The sequence below is a fragment of the Otolemur garnettii genome, unplaced genomic scaffold, assembly GCF_000181295.1.
Source record: "Otolemur garnettii isolate 467f Iridium unplaced genomic scaffold, OtoGar3 scaffold00105, whole genome shotgun sequence".
NCBI lineage: Eukaryota > Metazoa > Chordata > Mammalia > Primates > Galagidae > Otolemur > Otolemur garnettii.
This window is the reverse complement of record NW_003852500.1, coordinates 7,467,418-7,474,444: the sequence shown is the minus strand read 5'-3', so window position 1 is coordinate 7,474,444 and position 7,027 is coordinate 7,467,418.

The following is a 7,027-nucleotide window of genomic DNA, read 5'->3' as shown; positions in this document are numbered from 1 at the left end:
GGATTAAACGTTGTTCATCCTGCCAGGGCAACTAGGGAACAGGAGACTGGCAGCAGCCTGGTCAGTCCTAGTTTGGCCCTTCCAGGGCAACTTGTGGAACAGTGGAACTGTAGTGGCTAGATCAGTCCTAGTTCAGCACCCTGGAGCAGCCAGGGGGTGGGGGAATGGCAGTGGTAGCTCAAGTTACGCAAGTGACCAGATCAGTCCTAATTTAGCCCCGCCAGAGTAGCTGGGGGGAGAGCAGAGGACTTCTTCACCATCGCCCGTTGGACGCGTGTGGCACTAGCAAGCTGATCTGTGCCCTCTTAGTGTGGGATCCTGGCATAGGGAACTCCTCCACCTCGGTTTGTGGGATGTACATAGCTCTAGCAAACAGTTCTGGGCATGCCCAGAGTGGTAGACCCCTCCACTGCCACCTGCAGGGCACATGTGGCTCTAGCAAGCAATTCTGTGCCCACCCAGCTTGGGTGCCTGGAAGGGGGAACACCTCCCCTGGCCCCCGTGGGGTGTGTGTGTCTCTAGCAAGCTGTTTTGGGTCTACTTGGAATGGAGGACTCCTCTGCCACTGCCCGTGGGACACCTGTGGCACTAGCAAGCAGTTCTGGGCCTGCCCAGAGCAGGAGCCTGGGGCAGGGATCTCCTCTGCTGCCCGTGAGGCGTGTGACTCTAGCAAGCAGTTTGGGGCCTGCCCTGCTCAGTGAGGGCAAAGGGACCCACCCAGCAAACGAGTTAGTCTGGGAAGGTTAATACCTCCTTCCCCACCTTGCACCCAGTCACTCGTAATCCGCCAGGTCTGTGACCCTATTCACTCCAGTGAATAGGAGTTCCTGGGGTTTATGACTGGCAAAATCAGCCAGAAATCTGAGTTCAGCAGGGGGGCCTTGCATGTTTAAATTAGGTTTCTGTCCAGCTAGATTTCTGCAAGTCAGAGGTTCCATTCAGCTCTGGGAAGCAGACAAATAGCAGTTCACACTCAGGTATCAACTCTAGCCTCTGCTTACCCACTGCCTTTGTCTCAGCTGTATTAGCCCCTGAGGGCTGGTGCTTTGCTTATGAAAGTTATCTGCATTTTGCCTGTGGCTGCTGTCCGGAACCTCTGTTTGCCCAGAGAGATGGGGCTGGAATGGCATCAGTTTGCAGCTCAAGATGCCACTGTTGCTGTATTGGCGTCCCCTGAGCTGATTTTCTTCTCCTCACGCCTGTGCCACAGTCAGCACAGAACAGCACCAGTCCTTTCCCCCTCCACTTCTTTAAAGATGATGTCCAAGAATCTGGATTCCATAGGTAACAAATCTCCAGACCTTGGAGTGGGTGTGTGGGGACTCCTCAGAGTTCAATGTTGCAGGTGGGAAATATATACAGTTTTATACAGTTTTACAGTTTTATGCCTGGCTAGAGGGTGCCATGGCACACCAGCAGGGGTAGGAAGTCCAGTGTTTAGGGGGTCTCTCCCATGGGATAGAGTGGGAGGAAGTTTGAACTCTGCTCGCCTTTTTGTATGGAGTAAACTGCAAGCAGTTGTTGTGGGGGAGGGAACTCCCATCCCTTGGTGGTGGATTTTGTACCTTTTGGTTGTATTTTTGGGGTTGCAGCTCACCTCAGGATGGTTGAAGTGTGCTCTTCAATCTTCTCTCTTGGCTCTGCTCCAAACCATCAACTAACTTGCTAGATTTCTGTCCTTTAAGCCTCTTTCTGGATGGGAGCTTCTGTAAAAAGCTGGCTGCAGTCCACCATCTTGGCTCTGCCCCCTAAAGTCCCTCTTACAATTGTGTCTTGCCCCTAAAAGGTGTGGCACACACCAAGACCCCACCCCCTTCCTCCATTCCTCTCTCTGCTATTCCTTTCCCCCCTCTTCCCTCCTTCTTCCTCTCTCTGCTCTCCCCTTCCCCTACCCCCACCATGTTATTAATTGTCCTCATATCAAAACGGAGTACATAGGATTCATGCTTCTCTATTCTTGTGATGCTTTACTAAGAATAATGTGTTCCACTTCCATCCAGGTTAATACAAAGGCTGTAAAGTCTCCATTTTTTTAATGGCTGAATAGTATTCCATGGTATACATATACCACAGCTTGTTAATCCATTCCTGGGTTGGTGGGAATTTAGGCTGTTTCCACATTTTGGCGATTGTAAATTGAGCTGCAATAAACAGTCTAGTGAAAGTGTCCTTATGATAAAAGGATTTTTTCCTTCTTGGTAGATGCCCAGTAATGGGATTGTAGGACCAAATAGGAGGTCTAGCTTGAGTTTTTTGAGGGTTCTCCATACTTCCTTCCAAAAAGTTGTATTAGTTTGCAGTCCCAACAGCACCGTAAAAGTGTTCTCTTCTCTCCACATCCATGCCAGCATCTGCAGTTTTGGGATTTGGTGATGTGGGTCATTCTTACTGGGGTTAGATGGTATCTCAGGGTGGTTTTAATTTGCACTTCTCTAATCATTACGGATGATTAGCATTTTTTCATATGTTTGTTAGCTATTCATTTGTCTTCTTTAGAGAAGTTTCTATTCATGTCTCTTGCCCATTGATATATGGAATTGTTGGCTTTTTTCATGTGGATTAATCTGAGTTCTCTATAGATCCTAGTTATTAAACTTTTGTCTGATTCAAAATATGCAAATATCCTTTCCCATTGTGTAGGTTGTGTATTTGCTTTGGTGGTTGTCTCCTTAGCTGTACAGAAGATTTTCAGTTTAATTAAGTCTCATTTATGTATTTTTGTTGTTGTAATTGCCACGGCAGTCTTCTTCAAGAAGTCTTTCCCTAGGCAAATATCTTTTAGTGTTTTACCTATACTTTCTTTGAGGATTATTATAGTTTCATGCCTTAAATATCAGTCCTTTATTCATCTTGAATCAATTTTTGTGAGTGGGGAAAGGTGTGGGTCCAGTTTCAGTCTTTTACATGTGGATTTCCAATTCTCTCAGTACCATTTATGGAATAGGGAGTCTTTCCCCCAAGGTTGTTCTTGTTTTGTTTATCGAAGATTAGGTGGTTGTAGGATGTTAGTTTCATTTCCTGGCTTTCTATTCGATTCCAAAGGTCTATGACTCTATTTTTGTGCCACTACCAAGCTGTCTTGACTACAATGGCTTTGTAGTACGGCTTAAAATCTGGTATGGTGATGCCCCTAGCTTTGTTTTTATTACTAAGAATTGCCTTAGCTATACAGGGTTCTTTTTTGGTTCCATACAAAATGCAGAATTACTTTTTCCAAATCTTGAAAGTACGATGTTGGTACTTTAATAGGGATGGCATTGAATAGGTAGATTGCTTTGGGAAGTATAGACATTTTAACGATGTTGATTATTCCCAGCCATGAGCATGGTATGTTCTTCCATTTGTTAATATTCTCTGCTATTTCCTTTCTTAGGATTTCATAATTTTCTTTATAGAGGTCCTTCACCTCCTTTGTTAGGTATATTCCTAGGTATTTCATTTTCTTTGAAGCTATGGTGAAGGGAACTGTGTCCTTAATTAGCTTCTCCTCTTGGCTGTTATTGGCATATACAAAGGCAACTGACTTGTGGACATTGATTTTTATGCCCTGAGACATTACTGAATTTTTTGATGACTACCAGGAGTCTTGTGGTTGAGTCTTTGGGATTCTCTAAGTATAAGATCATATGGTCAGCAAAAAAGGAGAATTTGACCTCCTCTGCTCCCATTTGAAAGCCCTTTATTTCCTTGTCTTGCCTAATTGTATTGGCTAGAACTTCCAGCACTATGTTGAATAGTAATGGTGACAGAGGCCAACCTTGTCTGGTTCCAGTTCTGAGAGGAAAAGTTTTCAGTTTTACTCCATTCAGTAAAATATTAGCTTTGGGATTGTCATAGATAGCTTCGATCAGTTTCATAAATGTGCCATGTATGCCTATACTCTTCAATATTCTAATTAGAAAAGGACGCTGGATTTTATCAAATGCTTTTTCTGCATCTCTTGAGAGGATCATATAGTCTTTGGTTTTACTTCTGTTGATATGGTGAATAATGTGTATAGACTTGCATATATTAAACCAGCCTTGCATTTCTGGGATGAAACCCACTTGATTATGATGTATGATTTTTTTGATGATAAGCTGTAATCTATTGGCTAGGATTTTGTTGAGAATTTTTATAGCTATATTCATTAGTGAAATAGGTCCGAAATTCTCCTTTTAGTTGGGTCTTTTTTCTGTTTTTGGTATCAGGGTGATGTTTGTTTCATAGAACATGTTGGGGAAGATTCCATCCTCCTCAATTTTTTGGAATAATTTCTGGAGTACGGGAATAAGCTCTTCCTTGAAGGTTTGATAGAATTCTGGTGTGAAGCCATCCAGACCAGGACATTTTTTGTTGGAAGATTTTTTATTGTTTCTTTAACCTCAGTGCTTGAAATTGGCCTGTTTGGGAGCTCTATTTCTTGCTGGCTAAGTCTAGGGAGAGGGTCTGATTCCAAATATTGATCCACTTCCTTCACGTTGTCAAATTTCAGAGCATAGAGTTTCTGGTAGTATTCAGAGATGATGTATTGTATCACTGTGGCATCAGTTGTTATTTCCCTTTTATCATTTCCAATTGAGGTTATTAGGGATTTTACTTTTTTATTTTCAGTTAGTCTGGCCAAAGGTTTATCTATTTTATTTATTTTTTTCAAAAAACCAACTCCTTGTTTCATTAATTATCTGAATGATTCTTTTGTTTTCAATTTCATTGATCTCTGATTTAATTGTGGATATTTCTTTTCTTCTGCTGGGTTTAGGCTTAGATTGTTCTTCTTTTTCCATTTCCATAAGCTGGCTTGTGAGTTTGTTGGTGCGCTCTCTTTCTGTTTTTCCAATGTAGGCATCGAAAGCAATAAATTTTCCTCTCAAAACTGTTTTTGCAGTATCCCACACGTTTTGGTAGCTTGTGTCTTCATTGATGTTGTGCTCAAGGAAGTTAATGATTTCGTCTTTTATTTCTTCCCACACACAACTGTCATTCCACAGAAGGTTGTTTAATTTCCATGCCTTTGTGTGGGGTTGAATGTTTTTTGAAGGAGTTGAGTTCCTCCTTTAGCGCCATGTGGTCTGAGAAGATACAAGGTAAAATTTCAATTCTTTTGATTCTGTTGAGGTTTGTTTTGCATCCTAGGATATGATGAATTTTGGAGAATGTTCCATGGGGTGATGGGAAGAATGTATATTATTTAACTTTGGGATGGAGTGCTCTACATGCAGCTATCAAGCACAATTGCTCTAGTTGCTCACAGTGGTCTCATTTAAGTCCATCATATCTTTGTTTGATTTCTGTTTAGAGGATCTTCCCAGCTCTGTAAGAGGAGTGTTAAAGTCCCCTGTTATTATAGGATATCATATTGCTCAGACTGAGTAATGTCTGTTTCAAGAATCTGGGAACATTTAAATTGGGTGCATGAATATTTAGAATTGAAATGTCTTCTTGTTTTGTTTTTCCCTTGACTAATATAAAGTGACCATCTCTGTCTTTTTTGACTTTACTTGCTTTAAATCGACATGTATCTGAAAATAAGATTGTGACTCCTCTTTTCTTCTGAATTGCTTTTGCCTGAAAAATTGTCTTCCAACCCTTAACTCAGAGCTTTAATTTGTCTTTTGAAGCTAGGTGTGTTTCCTGCAGACAGCAAATGGATAGTTTGTGCTTTTTAATCCAGTCAGCCAATCTATGTCTCTTCAGTGGGGAATTCAAGCCATTAATGTTTATTGAGATAATTGATAAGTGTGGTAGTGTTCTATTCATCTTATTTTGTGAGATTCCATTGCTTAGTTTTATCTTTTGCATCATTGTCAAAGTTAGGTTCTGCCCTTTAATTTCTGAGTTCTTACTTTGCTTTTGATCCATTGTGATGGTCAGTGTGTAGAACATGTTGAAGTATTTCCTGTGGAGCTGGTCTTGTTGTGGTGAATTTCCTCAATGCTTGTATATCAGTAAATAATTTGATTTCTCTGTCAATTTTAAAGCTTAGCTTAGCATGATATATAATTCTGGGCTGGAAATCATTCTGTTTAAGTAGATTAAGGGTAGATGACCATTGTCTTCTGGCTTAGTAAGTTTCATTAGAGAAGTCTACAATCACCCTGATGGATTTGCCATGCCTCTGGACTAGGGTTTCAATGAGTCCTTTTGGTACAGGACAAGAAGGGTGTGAAGATTGAAGCACAGGAAGAGAAAAAAGAAAGAAAAAAAAGGAAAGAAAAAAGAGAAAGGAGAGAGGGTGGGTAAAAGGAAACATTAACAAAAAAGAAGAGAGGCACAGAAAGAGGGAGACAGGAGCAATATAAGTGTAGAGTAGGGTTCTATGACCCAACCTTAAAGCCCCCCCAACCACTGGGGGATGCCAGGTTGGGTTGTTCCCTTGACGTCAGCAGCTCTTTGCTAGCCAGTTCACACACAGTTTCCCACCTCCACCAAGTACAGAGGAAAGACAAAAATGCTATAATTCAAATCAAAACAAGGAAACAGAAAACTTTATGAGATAAAATTGGTCAGAAAACCAATAATAGGGGTAGAAACACTAGCAGAAATGAAGTTCTAATTGTTAAGAAAGGCAACAATGGAAAATTATATTTAAACTAGAAAAATGAAGAAAGAAAACAAAAGAAATATCTATAGGGAAAATGTTGAAATTGAAAAACAAACACAAAACAAAACAGAAAAACAAACAAACAAACAAACAGACTCCCCCTCCCCCCCAAAGCAGTATATATATCTTGCTGAATATTGTCTGGATAGTAGGTGATCTTCTGGGGTATAAGATGTTAATCATAATGCTGATATGGCTGTACAAGATGGAGAGTGGAGTCCTCTGCTGATTTCTCAAACCATGCAGGGTGGAGATCCTAAATCTCACCTCAGCCCACTTAAAAGGCACTTTAAATGTCCAACCCAGGCTAAGCAGAAGCTTTCCTGGGAATGCACTTGTCGCTGGGATCATTCCTGAAGTGGCTATCCACTTACCCAGTGTACCAAAACTGATCTCACACTATGCCCCTGAGGGCCAAGGCTGTAAGGTGTCTCAATCCCATCT